This window comes from Argopecten irradians, chromosome 13 (assembly GCF_041381155.1).
Source record: "Argopecten irradians isolate NY chromosome 13, Ai_NY, whole genome shotgun sequence".
NCBI classification, from domain to species: domain Eukaryota; kingdom Metazoa; phylum Mollusca; class Bivalvia; order Pectinida; family Pectinidae; genus Argopecten; species Argopecten irradians.
This window is the reverse complement of record NC_091146.1, coordinates 12,047,378-12,067,523: the sequence shown is the minus strand read 5'-3', so window position 1 is coordinate 12,067,523 and position 20,146 is coordinate 12,047,378. Positions and strand designations below refer to the sequence as shown.

The 20,146-nt window shown below is 38.8% G+C and overlaps 1 pseudogene; it reads left to right on the top strand.

Moving 5' to 3' along the window:
* Nucleotides 1-1,509: 1,509 nt before the first annotated feature.
* LOC138305605 (uncharacterized) lies at nt 1,510-6,022 on the top strand (annotated as a pseudogene).
* The last annotated feature ends 14,124 nt before the right edge of the window (nt 6,023-20,146 follow it).

Genomic DNA, 20,146 nt, shown 5'->3' with positions numbered 1-20,146 from the left:
CTTTTCAATGGTGGTAATGGTGTAAAGTAAGTAACATTTGTAACTGAAGAAAAATACTAAATCGTCTGCTCCTGTTTTTGATAGTGAAAAAAAAATATCATCTGTCAGCTGTGGAGCATCTTTAAGGATATGATCCTATTTACAGGGCCAAAGGAAGAGTCCTACATTGTGTTGGTCGGCTGGCAACACTACAGTTTTACAGCGCATAAGTATAATCTTGCAAAAGCGTCAAGAAATCACCCCGACATAGGACCGAGGCCAGTGCAGTTGCTGCGGAAAGCAAGTTACAAAGAACTTTGCCGAAATGACGAACTTTTTTTTATCAAAAAGGAGAAAAACTACAATGGACACATCGTTATATTGAAAGAGAAAAGGTACAAAATGTATCAACATAAACTTACAAAATATAATGATAATATAGATCTATAGATATACGAGGTACTAAGAGTGACAAATGAACTTATATTGGCGTGTCTAATGTACAGTAGCATTACGAAGACTTGCTATAGTCCGATGCTCTTGACGTTATCGCTCTTATAAATTCAAAAGAAATTTGAGTGTTATAAGTAACCAAATAATGTACCTTTCATTTGGCAAAAATATCTGGCCATGATTTATTATTATTCAAATTTCGGCAAAGCAAAAATCACGATTATATGTTCTTCACGATAATATGTCGCCAACCAGTACAGCAACTAAACTTACGAAGACTTGCTAAAGTCCGATGCATTACATGAAGTTTTTTTTTTTTTTTTTTATGTTACCGCCTAGCGTTCTTGTGAATTTAAAATAAATCTGAGTTTTATATGTAACGAAATAATGTACCTTTTATTTGGCAAAAGTATCTGGCCATGATTTATGAGTCAAAAGTCGTCAGACTGCAAGCAATCCATGTTAGTTTTCTAAAAAAGGAAATCAAAACAGATGCGGAAATCGTAATATTTCTAAAATTATATTTTTCCGAAAATATTCTTAAATGTTAAGTGGATATGAAGATACGGCTATGTTAACTTATGATTTTTTTTGTCTTTTAAGAGACATTGATGAAATTGATAACTATAGTAATTAATAAAGAATTTTAAAAAATGAAACTCAGATTCTGACCGGTTATTGGTGTTGAAATAGTTATTTCAGAAATAATTCAAATATAGAATTTCTTTCAGGAAAATGAGTTATTCAACTTATTGTTTCATGAATCAATTTTAAATATCATGAAATAAATACTGTATACCGTAAATATACTTTTTTTAACTCCAAAATTCAACACTGCACACTTAGTATACTAAATTGAATATTTAAATGAAAAACCATTTCCTTTATTCCTTTGTTTGAGTCCTTCATTCACAGCATCTATGAGTGGCCTTGGCACTTTGATTAATTTATCAATTCGGTAAAATCAAAGTTGTTGAATACACTGCCGTTAGGAGCGCTAGTATCTGCGAGCAAGTTCTTAGCCAATCATATTGAGGAAATTGACTGAAAGAGAATTTTACAACCACGATCACAAAAATGCCAAGGTCGGCATTCGTCAAGCGTGACATCCAGCGAGTGAGTATTTACTACCATTGCTTACATAGTGCAATGTTTTTGCATATCATGATCTGCAGTGTAAATCAGTATTGCTTTTTTTGTTAATGTTTGATTAATTAATGTCCTATTAATAGCTATGGTCATGTATGGACGGCCAAATTACTATATATAAAATATATATGTAAGGACAGCCTCCCATGTATGTGGTGTTGCGTGTATGTTGTGCGAGGTGCGTGTTTTGGGAGACTGCGGTATATTCATGGTGTGTCTTGTAGAGTGGAACTGTTGCCCTTTTTATAGTGCTATATCACTGAAACATGCCGCCGAAGACATCAAACAACACACCCCACCCGGTCACAATAAACTGCCAACGGGCGAACCAGTCGTCCCACTTCCTGTAACTACCACTTTTATAGACTTTGGTGTGTCTCGGCCAGAGCTTTCCTCACAGGGACGAACGCTCAACTCAGTTCAAGTACATTAAGTGTTGATACTGCAGAAGGTGAAAAAATTTCGAAGCGTCGGCGAGTTATAGATCCCCCAATAACTTAAGAACAAAAACAGGACTTAAAAACTTGAACATGTGCTACACTTCCCGAGTAATTTGATGAGGACGAATCACCATCAATGACTGTCTATGAATGGAGCCAGGGACAGTGTTATATTGGTATTCAATATCTCAGTCAAAGAGGAACCGGACATTTAAATGTCATAAATTGTTTGAAACCAGTTGCGACTATCACTAATAGTGATGTCATGATACACGATATTGAAAATATATATTGAAATATTTTTACCGAATGCGATATTTAGCAAGATCCAAATTTTTCATTCAAGAATATGTATCTGACCGTTGCTACAAAGAAATTGGTAAAAATTCAGGTCAAACTTGATCCACGAAAAATGTGAATGAGTTCAAAATAAAGCTTTATGGAGCCATTAAAAAGTACATGAATGAGTAAATTTAAGCATATTGGTATACAAAACCTAAAGCTCAAGACATTTTCTTCCTCGAAGTAACATGTGAATGAGTACCTGTCAGAATGAGTATTTTAGAATTATTATTGGACATTCGAGTTGATCAGATGTTAAATATTGGATATTTATACCGAACATTCTTCTGTCTTACTGTCGATTTCGCGTAGTTTATAGTTCAGTATTCAATATTTATCCTATGTAACTCTTTTTATTGATGCTGTGAAACAGCATTCTTAGGTACGCTCGGAGAGCCTGTGCACATCAAAACAATGAAACCACTCCGCGATGAAAATTAAAAGTTGTTTTGTTCATTTCACGTAATACTTGATGGTATGAAAAAATAAAACCCCAATATTCAAAACCACAGACATAGAATTTGTACATACGAATACACCATGGATGGAGTGTTTTAAGTGTTCAGTTGGGTCTCTATATTTGTATTACTCCAAGAACACTGGTCTCCCGAAAATCACGAACAACGCCTTCTTCGCTGTCTTCCTCCGCGACAGACTTCCGGTGGATTTTAGATTGAGTATGTTTATTTAAATTTTACGTAATTCATGCTAATGATCGATTATTGTAATCAAATGTTAGGAAGGTAACTGCAAAAGAAAGTTCTTATAACGCTTATAATGTTTTTTTGTGTTGGTTGTATTGACGAACTATATCGAAGATATTATTCCGCAGTGAAAGTTAATAGTTTTGAGTACGTGCCTCCTCCATTGATCTGTCACTGGATTTCTGTCTTTTGTTTATCGACAACTGCGGTATAATGAAAGGGAAAAAGTACCAAATCTATCAACATAAACATAAACAAAATATAATGATAATATAGATCTATTTATGTACGAGCAACTTAGAGTGACAAATGAACTTATATTGCCGTGTAATGTACGGTAGCCTTATGAAGACTTGCTAAAGTCCGATGAATTGCAGGAAGTTTTCTTGATGATAGCGTTCTTATGAATTCAAAAGAAATTTGACTGTTATAAGTAACCAAATAATGTACTCTTTACTTGACAAGCGTATTGCCATGTTTTACTATAAGTCAAAAGTCGGCAAAGCAAAACTCACGATAAATGTTCTGCACGTATATCTCGCCAACCAGTAACTGTTAGGCTTACGAAGACTTGCTAAAGTCCGATACATTACATGAAGTTTTCTTGATTTTAACGGCTAGCGTTCTTGTGAATTTAAAAGAAATCCGAGTGACATACGTAATGAAATAATGTTTGATTAATTAACGTCCTATTAACAGCTATGGTCATGTAAGGACGGCCTCCCATGTATGCGGTGTGTTGCATGTATGTTGTGCGAGGTGAGTGTACTGGGAGACTGCGGTATGTTCGTGTTGTCTTGTATAGTGGAACTGTTGCCCCTTTCATAATGCTATATCACTGAAGCATGCCGCCGAGGACACCAAGCAACACATCCCACCCGGTCACATTATACTGACAACGGGCGAACCAGTCGTCCCACTCCCTGTATGCTGAGCGCTAAGCAGGAGCAGAAACTACCACTTTTATAGACTTTGGCGTGTCTCGGCCAGGGGACACAACCCAAGGCCTTTCTCACAGGGGCGAACGCTCAACCAAAAGTGAGGCGGTGACAAAGGAAGGCATTAGGAAAGATAAATTTAGTTAGGAAGAAGAGAAAAGATAAGATCCTAAATTTAGTCGCCTTTTACGATCATGCAATAGGGGCAGCAGGTACAATTCTAATGCCCTACCTGCAGGGCCATAACAGTAAACACTTACCTCCTTTCGAAATGTGGTGTTCCATTGACAAGCCTGGCTGGTTGAGCTGGTCTGAGTGATACCTGAGTGAGGAGTTAACTTTGGTTGTAAACTTTGGTTGTAATGAGGAAGATGTTTTAAATATTGATGTCTATGTATTCTCGTCAGCTGACATTTAAAGAATAAAAAGATATTTTAAAAGGCGTCGATCATAAAATTTGCAACTATGTTGTAAAATATTTATCATTAGTGGTCTTTATGCATAAATAAGAATCTATCATTTTTATCCTTTTAGATTACACCAGCCACAATCACAGAAATATTTGATAACATCAAGGGTAAGCGAACCAGGGAAATACAGTCTGTCCAAGCTAATGGAGCTGCTCGATTGCCATCTATGAATGACCTGAAGGATCTGTTCGCACTAGTTCCCAATGCTGCCTTCTTCACATGTGTAACTATTCCTGGTGTAAATGACAAGGACACTTGCGTGGAGCACCACAACATTACCAAGGAGAAATATCCAGTGTTATTAACATCACTGAGTGAGTTGAATAGCGACGATGGGAGGAAGGCATTAGATGAGTACTCTGTGACAGCGCTTCAGTCCCATAACCTTGAGAAGGCTACACGAAACCAGACAGTCAGCCCACTTTGGTACCAACACATGATTGTTTGTTTGAGTTTTATGGCCCATCGACAACCAAGGTCATTTAGGGCCAAACTAAAGGGTAGTCATTAGTACCAGGATATAAACAAGGTCTATCGAAAAGATCAGGATAAGAAAACTTCGAGATAACTGAAAATGCGATTATGTCTCACGGCATGAAACAAAGTGCACATGTTGGAGACATCATAGTACTTATCTCGTAAGTGTTTAAACTCAATACAATGCAATAAAACATGCTCCACTGTGAGAGAAGAATCACATGCACATGATGGGTAGGATTACTGCCTCAAAGGCCCATGATGTAATAACCAGAAAAGACACATCTCCGACAATCTCACCAAGAGAGTCATGGGATACACATCATATGATCTTTCTAAAAAGACACTTAGATGGGGTATAGAGCATGAGGATGAATACAGACTCGCTTATACCAGGAATTGTGCAAACCAGCATATTCAGTTCCAATATGAAGAGGCAAGATTTAAGGTAAACCCAAAGTATCCCTTTCTAGGAGCCAGTCCTGATGAAATTGTCAGTGCTGTGGGAACGGAACACTAGAAATAAAATGTCCCTACAAACACCGAAACAGCACAGTACAGCATGCAGCTGCAACGGACAAAGACTTTTGTTTGGATGCTGACTTGCACCTGAAGAAATCACACCGATATTATACCCAGGTACAATTTCAGATGGCTGTTTGTGGGTACAGATATTGTGACTTTGTGGTATACACCAAGTGTAAGCTTTCTCCCTGTATGGTGATTGTGCATGTGCCAGTTGACATTGAGTTCTGTGACAAAGTGATCAGATGTGAATTGATCATAAAGAACAACGTAAAGCATGAACTGTTGACACGTGAACTTGAGATGCTGTTACAGGCGATTCAGTACCTACTACTCCTCAAGACAACGAAACCACCTGGTGTTTGTGTTCAGAGCCTGAATATGGCAGAATGATCAAGTGCGACAGTGATGAGTGCCCCTAACAGTGGTTCCACTAAAAGTGTGTGAACATACGGAGAAAACCTAAAGGAAAATGGTTGTGTGCGTCGTGTGAAAATTTATTACACCTCAATGAAACTTTTCACAAACACTTCACCTGTTCCTAAGCTATTACATTGAACAATTATGAACTTTCTTGAACTACTCTTCATGTTCTTGTTTGTTCTGCATTGATGTTGGAATATTTATCAAGTATTAATTTATTGCCTGAACTTGCACTGAATAAATGACTTTGATGCTCAATTAAAATATTCATTGAACAAAACTCAATGTGTTTCCTCTTTATCTGTTCCTTTTTAGCTCACCTGCCATGCTGGGATGAAGAGCTACCAAGTTTGTTCAAATGAATGACCTTGACCTTCATTCAAGGTCACAGGGGTCAAATAGGTGAAAATCTTTAACAAACTTCTTCTAAATAACCAAGAGGCCTAGAGACCTGAAATTAGACCTGTGACATGCTGGGATGAAGCGCTACCAAGTTTGTTCAAATGACTGACCTTGACCTTCATTCAAGGTCATGGGGGTCAAATAGGCTGAAATATCTCGTTAAGACTTCTGTTTCATAACCAAGAGGCCTAGAGACCTGATACTTGGCATGTAACATGCTGGGATGAAGGACTACCACGCTTGTCCAAATGAATGACCTTGACCTTCATTCAAGGTCACAGGGGTCAAATAGGTTAAAATCTTTAAATGACTTCTTTTTAATAACCAAGAGGCCTAGGAACCTGATATTAGGCCTATGACATACTGGGATAGAGGGCTACCAAGTTTGTTCAAATGAATGAACTTGACCTTCAATCAAGGTCACAGGGGTCAAAAAGGCTAAAATCTTTAAACGACTTCTTAACAACAAAAGAGCCTAGGGACCTGATATTAGGCCTGTGGCATGCTGGAATGAAGTGCTACCAAGTTTGTTTAAATGAATGACATTGACCTTCATTCAAGGTCACAGGGGTTAAAAAGGCTAAAATCTTTAAATGACTTCTTAATAACCAAACAGCCTAGGGACCTGATATTGGGCCTGTGGCATGCTGGGATGAAGGGCTACCCAGTTTGTTCAAATGAATGACCTTGACTTTCATTCAAGGTCACAGGGGTCGAATAGGCTGAAATCTTTAAACAACTTCTTTTTAATAACCTAGAGGGCTAGAGACCTGATATTATGCATGGGACATGTTGGGATGAAGCGCTACAAAGTTTGTTCAAATGAATGACCTTGACTTTCATTCAAGGTCACAAGGGTCAAATAGGCTAAAATTTTTAAACAACTTCTTTTTAATAACCTAGAGGGCTAGAGACCTGATATTATGCATGGGACATGTTGGGATGAAGCGCTACAAAGTTTGTTCAAATGAATGACCTTGACTTTCATTCAAGGTCACAAGGGTCAAATAGGCTAAAATCTTTAAAACACTTCTTTTTCATAACCAAGAGGCAAAGAGACCTCTAATGTGCTTAGGGATGATATAAATTCTTATTTACTCTTTTTGTTAAGTATGACCAGGTTGCAGGTGAGCGATTCGGGCCCATTGGGCCCTTGTTATTGTATCAGTGTCAGACAAAAAAAATACATGTTTGTCCGCTATATGATTAAATATGATAATAAAAAATGACTATTAAATTAAGTCATATTCAAACATTAAAGCATTTGACAAAATAATGTTTTAATATCTTTAAAATAATCCTATAAGAGATTATCTGATACATGTTGGTTGTGAATATTAGCGGACTCTGGCATTTTGTTGACAATGCACTTATACAATGACTATACCGATATATAGCTATCATTTCCTATTGAAAAGGTAGAACTTCTAGTATAACCTGTCTAAACCGACACCCTGGGTTCACCATATTCAGCTTGAATATGTTATAGTTAGGTTTCAGATTATCTATTTATACCACACACTATTATATATAATATACCAAAATACAAGATTACTGATTACCGTAGATAAGGGCCAGTTTTGACAAGTTACACTAGTTTTACCACTCTTTCAGAGTTTAAAGTTATTAAAAAAATGAAATGTGACAATGACTGTATAGTTAAGACTCATTTTATTACTTGACATACATATGGATACATGTACAATTTGAATGCATCGCACAACTTATAATAATACAATTGTATCATGTATTCTTGCACATGTACATCACAAGCTTAAGCTCATTCAATAATAAGAACAGCAAATGAAGAAACCAGACATTCACGTAAAATTATCTCTTATATGTGACATACCAAATCTACAGCGAGACATTGACAATTATATGAGATTTTCAATTTGTTATAAATATTGCTGTTACATGTGTTTTGTTAAAGCCAAAATCATTTTGTAATATCCTTAGTATTTTTTGGGAATAGGGTCTATTTCATCATAGCCATGGTATTTTGGTTCTCCTCTTCACTTCTAAAGTGATTTTCTCATATTCTCTACAAATGACACTTAAAATAATTAAAAATCATCCAATTCTCCATAAATGACATGAAATGGTATCTAAAATCACAAAGGACATCATTTTAGTCTAACATTAATCAGTTAGACATGTTGGTTTGAAAAAACAAGAGGCCCATGGGCCTTAACGGTCATCTGACTCATGGCACAAAACAACAAAGTCATAGTGTAAAGTATTAGTTAACAATTACTATAAACAAAACAAGGAACTCCTTAGTTGAATATATCAGTTTCTGAAATATGTGAATGTCATTTGTTGAACAAACTTGACTTGGTATGGCCCTGCAGGTAGGGCGTTAGAATTGTACCTGCTGCCCCTATTGCATGATCGTAAAAGGCGACTAAATTTAGGATCTTATCTTTTCTCTTCTTCCTAACCGACTTCATCTTTCCTAATGCCTCCCTTGGCACCGCCTCACTTTTGGCCTTGAGTTGAGCGTTCGCCCCTGTGAGGAAGGCTCTGGGTTCTGTCCCCTGGCCGAGACACACCAAAGTCTATAAAAGTGGTAGTTTCTGCTCCTGCTTAGCGCTCAGCAAACGGGGAGCCTTTCTCTGATTTTAGTTTGTTTGTTTGTTTGTTTGTTTGTTTGAGTTTTACGGCCCATCGACAGCTAAGGTCATTTAGGGCCAAACTACAATTCAGGCATTAATATCAGGATAAAAGATCAGGGTAAGAAAAGGCAAGTAAGGATTAAAACACAGATTGTATACGTTTATTTGATAAAAAAGGTTTGCATGGGATAAAATAGTTTTGGCTAAAACACACGAGAAAATTCATGCAAAATGTTGATGTAACGATGAAATGTTGAGCTGGTACAATGATATGATGAGAAAAACGTTCATATTTTATCTAAAATACCGATTTCTTTGAGATAATTAAAAATACGATTATGTCTCACGGCATGAAACAAAGTATACATGTCGGAGACATCGTAGTGCTTATCTCGTATGTGCTTAAAATCAATACAGTGCACTAAAATATGCTCCACTGTGAGAGGAGAATCACATGCATGGCATGTGGGAGGATCCTCCCCTCTCAATAGATAGGAATGTGTAAAATATGTGTGTCCAGTTCGGAGCCGAGAGAGAACAACTTCCTCTCTGCGGTCTCTCAGACTGGACAGTTTAGGATTAAGTGTAGGTTGAATTTTAAACAGTTTATTGTTTGTTTCGGTAGACCACCTTTGTTGCCAATGGTGTTTGATGGCTGACTGAATTGAAGGTTTGATGTCGGTGTATGGTAGTTTCAAATCTGTTTGTGCTAGGCGAAGAGCAGTCTTAGCTGCTTTATCAGCCTGTTCATTCCCTTTTATACCCACGTGACTGGGAATCCAGAGATAAGTAATTTGAGTTTTAGAGGATAATCGAAATGTTCGGATTAAAAGATTTTTGATTAGAGTATTTCTAGGACATCTTGATTTCAAAGCCTGAAGAACCGAAAGAGAGTCTGAACAGATGATTGCCTTTTCAATGCGGTGTTCTTTCGATGTGGTCAAGAGCCAGACCGATAGCACAAGATTCCGCAGAGAAAATGGAGGCAACATCTGGAAGTCGGATAGAGGAACAGTGATTAGATGTACAGCATGCTGCCGCAACTTTATCACCATCTTTTGAGCCGTCAGTGTAGATCTTAACATGATCAGGGAAAGCACTGATGCACTCCCGAAAGGAGGATTTATGTTCTTCGGGTAATGCACTGGACTTTGCCCTCTCATGCAAAGATAAATTGATATCAGGTGTTTGAATGAGCCATGGTGGTACATCCGATATGGTGTACTCGTCAATGGCGTCGAAATTTATATTTAGTTCCTGCAAAAGCTTTGAAATTCTGATGCCAAATGTTGGTATGAGCTTTTGATTTTGTCTGAATATGTCCTGGTGTTGTGGATTAAATACAAGATCGAATGCGGGGTTTTTGGGATTGGATTTCAGTTGGGCAGCATACTGTAAGGATAATTTCTTTCGTCGATCGTCTAGAGATGGCTCATTAGCTTCCACATGGAGACTCTTCACAGGTGTTGTTCGAAAAGCTCCAAGTGCCTTTCGCAGATCCCTCCAACTCGTGATAGGGTCAAGCATCTGTAGATAGGAGCTGCGAGCCGATCCATAGACAATCGAGCCGTAGTCAAGTTTTGATCTAATAAGTGCCCGGTAGATACGCAGAAGCATTTCACGGTCTGCACCCCAATCAGAATGGGACAGAACACGTAGAATGTTCAGCGCCTTCGAGCACTTATCTTTCAGGTGTTTTATGTGTGGAACAAAGGACAGTTTCGAATCAAATATTAATCCAAGAAATTTAGTTTGTTCAACTACTGGAATTTTAATTCCATTGAGTGTGAGGTCTGGATCCTTGTGTGGTTTTCGTTTTTGACAGAAATGCATGCAGACAGTTTTTGATCTTGAAAATCTAAAGCCATTTTCGTCAGCCCAATTTTGTAATTTGCCTAAACATTGTTGTAGTTGTCGTTCTATAGTGTGCATGTTTTTAGCCCACCATCACCAGATGGTGGGCTATTCAAATCGCTTTTTGTCCGTGGTCCGTCCGTCCTTCCGTCCGTCCTTCCGTCCGTCCGTCCGTTAACAATTCTTGTTATCGCTATTTCTCAGAAAGCACTGAAGGGATCTTTCTCAAATTTCATATGTAGGTTCCCCTAGGGCCCTAGTTGTGCATATTGCATTTTGGGACCAATCGGTTAACAAGATGGCCGCCAGGCAGCCATCTTGGATTTTGATACTTAAAGTTTGTTATCGCTATTTCTCAGAAAGTACTGAAGAGATCTTTCTCAAATTTCATATGTAGGTTCCCCTAGGGCCCTAGTTGTGCATATTGCATTTTGGGACCAATCGGTTAACAAGATGGCCGCCAGGCAGCCATCTTGGATTTTGATACTTAAAGTTTGTTATCGCTATTTCTCAGAAAGTACTAAAGGGATCTTTCTCAAATTTCATATGTAGGTTCTCCCTGGGCCCTAGTTGTGCATTTATTGCATTTTTTGTCAGACCAATCGGTTAACAAGATGGCCGCCAGGCAGCCATCTTGGATTTTAATACTTAAAGTTTGTTATCGCTATTTCTCAGAAAGTACTGAAGGGATCTTTCTCAAATTTCATATGTAGGTTCCCCTAGGGCCCTAGTTGTGCATAATGCGTTTTTGGATCGATCGGTCAACAAAATGGCCACCAGGCAGCCATCTTGGATTTTGATAGTTAAAGATTAATATTGCTATTTCTCACAAAGTACTGAAGGGATCTTTCTCATATTTCATATGTAGGTTTCCCTAGGGCTCTTGTTGTGCATAATGCGTTTTTGGATCGATCGGTCAACAAAATGGCCGCCAGGCTGCCATCTTGGAATTTGATAGTTAAAGTTTGTTATCGCTATTTCTCACAAAGTACTGAAGGGATCTTTCTCATATTTCATATGTAGGTTTCCCTAGGGCTCTTGTTGTGCATAATGCGTTTTTGGATCGATCGGTCAACAAAATGGCCGCCAGGCTGCCATCTTGGAATTTGATAGTTAAAGTTTGTTATCACTATTTCTCAGAAAGTATTGAATGAATCTGTCTCAAATTTCATATATAGGTTCCTCTATGGCCCTAGTTGTGCATATTTCGATTTGGGACCGATCGATTTACAAGATGGCCGCCAAGGAGCCATCTTGGATTTTGATAGTTGAAGTTTGTTACTGCTATTTCTCAGAAAGTACTGAAGCGATCTGTCTCAAATTTTATATGTAGTATGTTTGCAAAAGTTTGAAAAGCAGAGAAAAGATCCCTCTTTCCATTGTCAGACATAGATCATTCTTTGGTGGGCGCCAAGATCCCTCTGGGATCTCTTGTTAGATCTGTAAACAGATCAAGAAATCATCCACAAATAGAGACCCTTCTGTAGATTGACCAAGACATTTGGTTATGCTGTTAATTTTTAAGCCAAAAAGTGTGACAGACAGGATACCACCCTGAGGGACACCCATCTCCTGTTTTTGTGTTTCTGAATAAGTTGAACCCGTTCGAACTTTGAAATGCCTGTCAGATATAAAATTTGAAATAAACTTTGGCAGATTACCACGTATACCGATATCATGAAGATCGTTCATGATTCCATATTGCCAAGTTGTGTCGTATGCTTTCTCAAGGTCAAAGAATACGGCCACAAGATGTTCTTTCTTGGCAAATGCTTCTCGTATAAATGTCTCTAGTCTAACTAAGTGGTCTACCGTTCCCCTGCGGTTTCTAAAGCCGCTTTGCAAAGGACTTAAAATATTGTTTGATTCCAGGAACCAAACTAATCTAGTATTTATCATACGTTCTAGAGTTTTACAAATACAACTCGTCAATGAAATAGGACGATAGTTATTGGCATCAGTAGCATCTTTCCCGGGCTTCGGAAGGGGTATAATAGTAGATTCCTTCCAAGACTCGGGAATTTTGCCAGAAGAGTAAACTTGGTTAAATATAGTTAAAAGACATTTTAGTGAAGATTCTGGTAATTGTTTTAAAAACATATATGGAATTTCGTCTGGTCCAGCTGCCGAGTCCCTTGATTTCTCAAGGGACTCGAGCAATTCTGGTATCTCGAAAGGCCTATTGTAACTTTCAGTATTGGAGGATTTAAATTTTAGACGTCTCTTTTCCTTCTCTTTTTTAAATTTTTGGAATTTTTTGGAATGATTTTTGACCGATGAATGTTCAGCGAAATTTTTGGCAAAGGCGTCGGCTATTTCGGATTTAGTAGAAAAGATTTTATTTTTGTTAATGAGGTGGGAGGAAGGTGTTGTTTTTCTTTTCCCACTAATTTTGCCAATCATTTCCCAAACCTTCTTCGAAGATGTATTTGAGTTAATTTTTGAAACATACTCTTTCCAAGTACTTTTCTTGTCGGACTTAATAGACCTTCGAGCTTTAGCTCTCCATATTTTAAAGTTGTTATAGTTTGAGACGGTTGGTGAAGCCAAGTACCGCCTCAGAGCTGTATTCCTACCAGATCTATTGATAAATGAATCATTTGAAAGATGGAACTTTGTAGGTTTTGGCACGGATTTTGGTATGGTTTTTGTAGCGATAGAAGCGAGCGCTTCTGTGAAAATTTTAATGGGGTCATCGAGGTTCTGAAAATTATCCGCGATGAGCTCCTCGGCGCATAAGGTTTTAAACTGAGCCCAATCCGCCTTATGTAAATTCCAACGAGGAACCGGCTCCTCAAGTTTTGGTGAACCTATGTTTTTTAATATAATTGGAAAGTGATCGCTTCCACAAAGGTCATCGTTGACCCTCCAGTCATAATCCAGAAGAATTGATGGGTGGCATAACGATAGATCAATGTGTGTAAGCGAGCCAGAGGCAGGGTGTAAATATGTTGGGGCATTGGTGTTATAAAGACATAAGCTGTTTTTATCAATAAACTCTTCGATACGTCTACCTCTATCATCAGTACCTGGGGAGCCCCAGAGGCTATTATGACCGTTAAAGTCACCCATAATAATATAAGGCACTGGTAGTTGCGATACGAGATTGCTTAGTTCATCACAACTAAATGAAGTATTTGGAGGTAAATATATAGAACAGATTGTTATTTTTCTGTGAAGAGTTGCAATTACGGCAACAGCTTGTAGGGTGGTATTTAGCTGGATGTGTCTGTGGGGGACGTTTTTATGCACCGCCACCGCCACACCACCTGATGCCCGGCCGCCTGTGGTTGGAGTGTTGGTGTATAATGTAAATTGTCTGAGATTGATGGTGTCTTTCAGCATTATTTCTTGGAGGCAGAATATGGATGGGTTCTTTGCTTGTACAAGATGTTTCAGTTCTTCTATGTTCGCTTTAAATCCGCGTATGTTCCATTGTATGATTGTATTGGTCATGTTGTTCCCTGAGGATAGTTTGTCGGACTGACAGGACTACTTACAGTAGGTTGTTTGGCGATAGTAGATGTGCTGTCGCCAAACTCGCTGTCGTCCGAGAGAACATCATAGATGTTCCGACTATGAACAGGGTCATCTGATCCCTTACCGGGTTTATTATTTATTGCTGGGAGCCTCGGCAGCTTTACCTTGGTGGCTTTGGTCCGCCGTTGCTCCTGTGGTGGTGTTGTGGCTGGTCGCTTGGAGTTACCAGCAAGCTTTTTTAAGTCAATAGACGGTGATGATAATGTACGTCTATGACGGGCAACGTTTCGAATAGCTTGTTTTGTTCGTGTTTGAGGTGCTTTGCCTGTTGGTTTGTTATCAGGCAGGGCAGGTTCGACTGGCGCCGATGTGCTACCATTAGCAACCCTACCTGATTTGAACCTGGATGGTGATCCGAAAAGAATCTTGTCATTCTTTTCATCGAACAATGGTGGTGCCTCTGAACAGAATGCTGGTTTGTCAAAGTATGCCTGTACTGTTGCATCGCTAACACTCATGGTGCTGTGTTGCTTTGGTTTTGTTACAGATGCATAGGACAATGCTGTGGGGTCAGTACTCTCGACTATCCTCCTGGCTTCAGGAAAGGAAATGTTTCGGGTATATTTCACCCGAACAATCTCCCTCTCTTTCTTCCAGGAAGGACAATCGCGAGACGAAGCTGCATGACTGCCCTTGCAATTAGCACAACGTTTGCCTACTATGTCACAATCGTCAGGGTCGTTATGACCCTCACGTCCACAGTGCTCACAAACCTCCTTGCGCCTGCATCGATCCTCATGATGACCATATCTCTGGCAGTTACGACATCGTAGAGGATTTGGTATATATGGAGTGATGTTGCAGCGCAAGTACCCTACCATAACTGATGATGGGAGGTTGGGAACTGCGAACGTAAGTACGAAAGTGTTTGTTTTGACAGTTTGTCGCTTTATCAGTATCCGTCTCACCTCCGAGACCGGGATATTCTCTGATTTGAAGAACTGCAAGATATCAGCATCGGTATCATTCTGCAAGGCAGGGCATCTGATTACCCCCTTGCAGAAATTAAGGGATTGGTGTGCCTTAACATGTACAACAACACCGAAGAAGTCTTTTAACTTCAACAAGTTTTCCGATTGTGTCTTTCGGAAGACTTCTACAAGGAGGTCTCCCGATCTCAGGGACTTGACGGATTTTGCTGTTCCTATGCAACCTTGGATGACATTTTTTATCACAATAGGTGATAGCGATGCAACTTTTTTCCCAGATTCTTCAGATGTTATCAGAAGAAACTGGGGAAAAGATGTGTCCAGATTGGTATTGTTATCAGGGTTTGTTTGTTCTTTTTGTTTGTTATTGGAAGCCATCTGTAGAGTTTGGTATTGTTCACTATCTGTGCCCCCACCCACCACGGAGTCCAACATGGGGACACTATTAATGACACGGATATCCAGTGTCAAAGTGCCAGGGATACACAAGATAGTATACTCGGGAGAATACTCCGAACTAAAATTATCAAAATCAAGCTCGCAGTGGCACTCTCGCAAGAGTAATATTAAATACCACACCTGCGACAGTACAACCACAAAACTGATCAAGATAAACTTGACTATTCAAATTAGACTCACGATTGACCCTAAGCCACCGCCTTCTTGGAAATCGGGATACCAAGGGCTCGGCATGACCAGCCGATTGATAATACAGGGCCCATATTACCTCCCGTCTATCCGGAGTCTGAAGCCAAAGTGGTGTGTAGCAGTAAGAAAAGGAAGAAAAAAGAGCAAAACCTATTCAACCACCAGGACCTTCTTCCCCCGGATACGAGATGCAACCCACGGCAAACAGGTTGGCTCAAATTGGAGCTACTGTGAAAGCCTTCAGCAACACTGATATCACACGGACGCACATCACACCCCCAAAAGTGGTGTGCATCCGCAAGAGACCAGTGCACCCAGTCTCGGGACGTGGACCCAGCTTTCATGGAGACCCTCATTGTGAGTTGTCAGTATAAAGTGACCGGGTGGGGTGTGTTGCTTGGTGTCTTCGGCGGCATGCTTCAGTGATATAGCACTATAAAAAGGGCAATAGTTCCACTATACAAGAAGACACAACATTAATATACCGCAGTCTCCCATAACACACACCTCGCGAAACATACACGCAACACACCGCATACATGGGAGGCCGTCCTTACATGACCATAGCTGTTAATAGGACGTTAATTAAAGAACCAAACCAAACCAAAACAAACTTGGTAGCCCTTCATCCATATATGGTTGTAACCCATTCAATGGATTAATATAAGGAGGAGTCAGATTTTAAAGCCAAATTTCAGCAAAGCTCCCATTTTGGACTATCCCCATGGGTCTTACCTCGGTCCTTTATAAAATATTATTGTCCTCAGCGAAAATTCCTCCTTTTGAAACAATTAAAACCTATAGACCAATTTTCATCGAGATCGGAGACTGAAACCTGAATACAGGAAGTGGGCCAGGGGCCATCTTGGAATACTAAAATCTTGACGAAAATGTTTACATGTTGTTCGGCATTAATTAAAACCCCTATAGATCAATTTTCATTGAGATCGGAGACGGAAACCTGAAAACAGGAAGTGGGCCAGCTAAAATTAAGAAAATTTGCCCTTTTGGGGCCCCACCCCTCAGCCCCTAGTGGTCGGACCAGACTCATTTATATAAAAATATGATTGGCCTTCCCCAATGATGTTTCACATCAAATATGGATGAAATTCATCAAAGGATGAAGGAGGAGTAGGATTTTAAAGCTAAAATTAAAAAAAATAATTCCCCATTTGGAGCCCCACCCCTAAGCCCCTAGGGGTCGGACCAGGCTCATTTATATAAAACATGATTGTCCGTTCCCAATGATATTTCACAACAAATATGATGAAATCCATCCAAGGAAGGAGAAGTAGGATTTTAAAGCTAAAATTAAGAAAATTTGCCCTTTTGGGGCCCCACCCCTCAGTCCCTAGGGGTCGGACCAGGCTCATTTATATAAAATATGATTGTCCGTCCTCAATGATGTTTCACACCAAATATGGATGAAATCCATCTACGGATGAAGGAGGAGTAGGATTTTACAGCTAAAATTTAGAAAATTTGCCCTTTTGAGGCCCCACCCCTCAGCCCATAGGGGTCGGACCAGGCTCATTTATATAAAATATACAAGTTCATTGTTTATTTTCTGAAGGAATTTGAATATTAACCTCTAATTCCCCTATTGGGCCCCACTTTTTCTGCTCCAATGGGTCAAAGCCAAAATTTATACGAATTCTGTTAACCCCAAGGATGTTTCTGGCCAAATTTGGGTGGTACAATCCATGCAGAACTCTAGGACAAGTAGCGATTTTTAGGATTTACCTCTATTTCTAATTAAAATTACACATATACATTAAATGTTATTTTACTATCTTTATATATTTTTCCAACTTGTACTGAAACGTTAAAATGAATTAGATTTAATGTATATATATTATAAAAAAGAAACGTTTTGACCAAATTATACTGTTGGCACGCATATGCTAGTACGCTACTGACTAACTGTGCCTGAGAAGATGCTGATATTAATATCTTAAAAGTCTTTGCATGTATTCCATTTTATGTACAATTTAAATCCTTTAGCTATTATTGTTATTATCACGATTCAGTATAGTTGTCTGTGTACCTTATTAATAAACTGTTTCAAAGCCTTTAGACCAAACTTCATAATTACTATATTTTAATGTATATCCGTTATTTTGCTTTAAGACTAAATATTTGACTTTTAAATAGTAAATTTTCTCTACTGATTTATTGTGGAAAGATTAATTGGGACAATTACTGTTTTTTCTGTTTATTTTTTCCTAACGCTTGTCAACTTATAATTAGGTTGTGTCTTAAAGCTAGTCCATTATCACACACATATATGTCAAAAAAGAAAACAAAACTCAAGACTTCTTTTCAAGGCCTTTCTGCCTCCACAGGCGTCTTTAGGCGGTATATGTTTTTTAAAATTTATTTAACAATATATAGCTAAAATCTAAAGAGAAGATGATAACACAATAAGTGTTTTGTTAATAAATCATATCGCTATTTATTAAATTCAATAGTTTGTTTCTATGATCTTTTTAAGAAAGTGTTACACATTCATAAATGTTCAACTTCTATTAAGTATCCTATGCCAAATCGTAAATATATCATATGAGTTTTTGTGTGCATGATGTATGTTCTTGCATCATAATATTCTTGTTTTCATCTAACAGTGGGGAGCATGTCTTACCTTCAACGATGGAGGAAATACAACACAGAAGCATGTGCGATGGCACAAGACATATCTTGTGCATCAGATGAAAATCTTAATGATCTATCACCCCCATCACAAGATGCTTTTGAACATACTTTGACGAATGCAGATTTTGACTCAATAACAACGTTTGAATCAAGTTCTTCTAATGACGAAAGCAGTTGTTGTTCTGGTATCAGTTCTTCCTCTGATAGACCTAGTCAGCTTACTGATTCTTCAAATTCAGCGGAAGGTTTGTTTGTTTGATTAATTAACGTCCTATTAACAGCTATGGTCATGTAAGGACGGCCTCCCATGTATGCAGTGTGTTGCATGTATGTTGCGCGAGGTGCGTGTTTTGGGAGACTGCGGTATATTCGTGTTGTGTCTTCTTGTATAGTGGAACTGTTGCCCTTTTTATAGTGCTATATCACTGAAGCATGCAGCCGAAGACACCAGCGGAAGGTAACGACATGCTTAATACTACTGAGGAAAAAGATCTTAACCTTCGCAAACAGTTAGCCGAGTGGTCTGCTAGAAATGGACTGTCACGTATGTCCATTGATGAACTGTTGGCAATTTTTCGCAAGTCTTGGCATCAATTACCAAAAGATGCTAGAACTCTCTTAAGAACCCCTGGCATATAGACCATAGTGATCTTTGTGGTGGAAAATATTTATATTTAGGGATTGAATGTGGAATACTGAAAGTAATCTCACAATTTCCAAATGCATTCCAGGTTAAGGATGACATTCTTCTCAACTTCAACATTGATGGAGTGTCTTTGTTCGAGTCATCAAATGTACAGTTTTGGCCTATACTGTGCAGTATCCAGAAATTTGACCCATTCATTGTTGCAATATTTTGCGGAACAAGCAAGCCAAATTCGGTGGAGGACTATCTCATGGACTTTCTAGCAGAAATACAAAAAATAAAGGAGAGCAATATCATGGTTGGAGACGAGGAGTTTTGTGTTAAAGTAAATGCCTTCATATGTGATGCACCGGCAAGATCCTTTTTGAAGTGTATCAAAGGCCACAATGCCTATTTTAGTTGTGAGAGGTGTACCATAAAAGGGCAATGGGATGGGAGAGTCGTTTTTAACCCTACAAGACATACAAGAGAAGAACCTCGCACTGAAGATCAATTCAACAAATTTGCGTATCGAGATCACCAAATTAAGGAAAAATCCATTGATTGCCGCTGGTTTGTCATGTATAAACTCGTTTGCGTTAGACTACATGCACTTAGTGTGCCTTGGAGTTGTCAAACGTCTACTCACCTTCTTGAAGCAAGGCCCAAGACAATGCAAGTTATCACAACGACAGATATCTGAAGTCTCTGAAAATTTGCTGTCACTAAATGGAAAAATGCCCCAGGAATTGCACGACAACCAAGATCATTGTATGAAATGGACAAATGGAAAGCAACAGAATTTCTCGTCAGTTCGTGCTGTATACTGGCCCGTTGGTTTTGCGACCGGTTTTGTCCAATGACCTGTATGATCATTTCCTGTCCCTTACTGTCGCTATGTCAATCCTCTTCGATTCAAACAACGAAACGAGAAATTCATACATTGACTATGCAGAGGAGCTACTTCGTTATTTTGTG